This window comes from Schistocerca nitens, chromosome 6 (genome assembly GCF_023898315.1).
Source record: "Schistocerca nitens isolate TAMUIC-IGC-003100 chromosome 6, iqSchNite1.1, whole genome shotgun sequence".
Classification (NCBI taxonomy): domain Eukaryota; kingdom Metazoa; phylum Arthropoda; class Insecta; order Orthoptera; family Acrididae; genus Schistocerca; species Schistocerca nitens.
In genome coordinates, this window is record NC_064619.1 from 344,707,134 (window position 1) to 344,711,658 (window position 4,525).

Here is a 4,525-nt window from a genome sequence, read left to right on the forward strand (position 1 = left end):
TATAGTATCTCATTACCCTTCGAACAGTTGGCGCTAGTATAAATTACGAAAATTGCGCCTAATGCAAGTAGCGTGGCAGTTCTTTGTGGCTCAAACTGGATGTCAGATGCTTTCCGTGACTAGCTAGTTAATTTGGGGCTGTGTTTAGTATTATAATAATATTATTATAGGCGCACTTTTCAATTGTGGTCTGATGTAAGATACATTCAAAAAATGTGACTCTGATGTGCGCAAACACAGCACTTACGTGATTAGAATTGCATATCACAACTAAACGTGCTGTCAGTAATCTGGCCCAGCCAGCGGTGATCTCAGTACCCCATAAACTGCTATTGCTTACCGGAAATGACCACAGTTTCTATTTGGTCAGGTTATCTTCCATTCGGAAAGCGGTTCCACTCAGCGACTGTTACATTGACTTGTAAATTATAAATTGCAGCAATCAGTCGTCCTTTTTAAATTTTATTATGCAGATCTAGATTTCGGCTAGAAGCTAGTCATTCTCAATGCACTATTATTTTCGCTCAAAGCATATAAGTCCCTGTTAATCGGGTTTCACCCACAGTTCATTGAATACTCAGTGACTTACATGCTTTGAGCGAAAATAATAGTGCATAGAGAATGGCTAGCTTCTAGCCGAAATCTAGATATGGATAATAAAATTTAAAAATGACGACTGATTGCTGCAATCTATAATTTACAAGTATCTATTTGGCTAAATGTTTCACTCCACATATTTCTGATATCATCAGATGCGCAGCTTGAAGTGTGACGTTTCGATAAATCTGAAATCGCACTTGTTGCTTATGTTTAAGACGCTGTTCATCCATGTTCATTCAGACAGTCTTTTGACAATACTGACCTCAGTTTCCACCATTTTTCACAGTTTTACTTTTAATGGCGTGTTTGACTCTGGGGAACTGAACCACAACTGCGCTATGTTCCACTTCCTTCTGCTGTTAGTTTTTATTACATACATTAATGTTTCCTTAATTCTCTTAGATGTCGATTTCCGGTTATCATGTTTTAAGATTTTATATTGCTTCTCTTTCATGCAGGAATTTGAAGAAAAGCATGATGTACAGTGATATAAATAATTTTTTGTGCACTTCCTCAGATAAAATCATTACATATTGTTCGTCTCAAGAAAAGATCTAAAAGAACTGACCGACATCCAACTCTGATATAGGCAGTAGAAAACATTAAGTTAGTCCTAAACTGCTCCTTTGTCGATCGACGAAGGTAGTGTCTTTTTTAAAAAATTGCTGGTCAGTACAGTTCCTGAAGTAACTTGGTTTTTGCATAAGCGAAAATAACTAAATGTATGTTGAAGGGTAGCAAAATATACGATCTTGTACATATATCAGAAAGACGGATTTTATTGCCGGTATACATAAGGCATGTAAGATTATTAAATATGGCCACATGAGAAGATCAAATATTTTCCTCTACAGGAGCCGTCCGTCTGTGGAGCAGCTTGTTTCCTCATTAGTAATCAGAAAATATGTGCCATTTTTCCGATAATCGCTGCTACATAAGGACGTCTCCAAAACAGGATTAAGTATATCAGTTCCAAGAAACTTGCAATAACCGTACCCGGAGAACCAGGCCAGTACATTTGTCCATGTGGGTAATGGTGTCATAAATCAATAAAACTCCAGCATAGAAACGAGGATTTGCATGAGACGGACAACGTTATTTATCACTTCGCCACAAGTATGTGACCACTAAAGAGAACGTCGCCTGCTGTGCAATTATAACAGGCACCTTAGCGGGAAAGGCAACTGTCACTTTGGCGCTACGTGAAGGTGCTTTTAATGTCACTCAAGAACATGTGTAAGAGACTATTTTATAACGTGCAGGTAGTCATAGATAAGTTGTTATAGGTATACAGCGTGTCAGATATTAATAGACTGCCTTCGCAGGATCGCTAATGGTGTCACGGACTTCAGAGAACAGAGGAGCTCCTATCACTCGATGACAGGTAGCATATCGTCTCTCAGATGCAGAACAGACAGGAGCGCACGTAAAAGTGAAGCAGCATGCATCACCCCCTCGATACGTATCATATGTACATCACAATAGAGCACAGACGTGAGAGCCATTAATGGTCTCTTACTTCTTCCGTAGCTACTATTAATATCGACAGGTGTCAGTTCTATCCTATGCTAACAGGTGTTATACTGATGTGTCAAGCGTCTTCCCGAGGCAGTCGGCTATCTTCGTAACAATCTCGTACTGCAGTACATCCAAGCTACGAGGTTCAGTCATAATGTTTCAATTATAACCTCGGGAAACTAGTGTTGCGTGGTTATTTTTTTGGTTTAGTTTAAGAATACATTGAAATACCCGCTCCACAGTGCTGTAGCGCGTCGTTACAAAAAATGTTTCAAATGGCTCTGAGCACTATGGGATTTTAACTAGTGAGGTCATCAGCCCCCTGTAACTTAGAACTACTTAAATCTAACTAACCTAAGGACATCACACACATCCATGCCCGAGGCAGGTTTCGAACCTGCGACCGTAGGAGTCGTTACAGGAGCCAGAACAAAATAGTGCTCCCGCCGAGAAATGGGAGTATCGCACGTATTTCATGTTCTGCATTTGAAGGGGAATAACGCTTCAACAATCCGTGCCGAGATGGTGAATGTACGCCAACAGTAAAGCGTAGTATGAAACATTGGTTAAGTGTCACAGACGCTTCTAGTGCGTTTAAACACATATGAATGACGAAGACTAAGTGGTAGACCATCTTTCTATGAAGAATCGGGAATCACAAGTGAAGTGGAGCTCTTTTACTCGAAGACCCAGTGCTGAAACGACGATACTGGAGAAAGTGAATATCAGTCATGAGTCATGTATCAGTTTTCAACATGTTCACAGAAATTTTGAACATAGAAAAGCGCTGCCGACTGAGTTCTGCTAGTGCTCAGAACGTATAAAACAGTTATTGCTAGTCACTTCTTTCGTTCGACGGCCATTGTCAACGGAAATCATCGTTTTATTTCCAATTACAAACAAAACTAATTTTGAACCGAAATTTTACTTGCGCATTCGATAGAGCGCTCCATAATCAGTCTAGTCCGACATTCTTTTATAGATATGTACCAATAGGGACAATAACACACGAAGAATACACAGCAGTCCAACAACGGCTAAACAGCGCTGCATATTAGGCGGTTGCAGACCACTCCAGATGACTTCTTCAGCGGGCCAAGGCAGTGCTGTAGCTGCTGCAGTACTGGTTATTCTTCTAAGTTAACTGTCCCCGTTACTAGGTATCGATGAAACATATGTCGCACTAGGCAAGTCTGGGACCACTCTATCGAATGGGCACGTAAAATTCTGCGTAAAAAATAATTTTGCTTGTAACGGGAAATAAACAGACGCTTTCCGACGACACTTGGCATCGAATGAAACACGTGATGAGCACTATATGTTTGGGCTGACTCCAGCTACAAAATCCTAAAAAAAATGAAATAGCAAATATCTGATCAAACACTAGAGAAAATGTGTCTGACCACTCTTAGGATAGACACCTATCCAAGATAGTATCGTAAATTTTGCAGCTCTTGCAGACCACTCCAGATGACTTCTTCAGCGGCCAGTTTACGAGATCGGAGCCGCTTCTTCTCAATCAAGTTTGCCTCACAAGAACTTAAACCTAACTAACCTAAGGACATCACACACATCCATGCCCAAGGCAGGATTCGAACCTGCGACCGTAGCGGGCGCTCGCTTCCAGACTGTAGCGCCTAGAACCGCAGGGATACGTCTCAGGGTGCCACGCTTTTTCACCATTGGGAGGGGGTTGAGCCAAATTTCCAAATTTCAAACTTATGTGTCACTATTTGAGACAGATACGGGGTTTCTAAAATGTGATCCTTCTGTTTTGTTGCACATTGTACATAGGATACCACAGTAAAGCGCACCCCGCTTGCCAACAGCGTTCGGCAGACCGGATGGTTACCCATCCAAGTGCTAGCCCAGCCCGACAGCGTTTAACTTCGGTGATCTGACGGGAACCGGTGTTACCACTGCGGCAAGGCTGTTGGCCGATGTTTGTTAGGTCTTCGCCTTATTTCGTAGAGGTGGTTCCATGTTTTTCCATGGCTTGATTCGTTCCTTTGTCGCGGGCTGATAGTGATAGACCAAGCATTCGTAGCGAGCGATTGGGCCACTACGAATGCTTGGTCTATCACTATCAGCCCGCGACAAAGGAACGAATCAAGCCATGGAAAAACATGGAATCACCTCTACGAAATAAGGCGAAGACCTAACAATCATCGGCCAACAAACTGACATACGGCTGGGAGAGCGGTGTGACCACATGCCCCTCCATATCCGCATCCAATGACGCCTGTAGGCTGAGGATGACACGGCGGCCGGACGGTACCGTTGGGCCTTCCAAGGTCTGTTTGGAAGAAGATTGGTTTAACAGTGATCATACAAGTTGATGGTTGATGTTGAGTGTTCCTTGGGCATCCATGGTGTTATAAGAGGCAGATCGTTACAGGGGCACACT

The 4,525-nt window shown here is 42.4% G+C and overlaps 1 pseudogene; it reads right to left on the minus strand.

Annotated features, from left to right (window-relative positions):
• Nucleotides 1-3,938: 3,938 nt before the first annotated feature.
• On the minus strand, nucleotides 3,939-4,056 carry LOC126264000 (5S ribosomal RNA; annotated as a pseudogene).
• Between the last annotated feature and the right edge of the window lie 469 nt (nucleotides 4,057-4,525).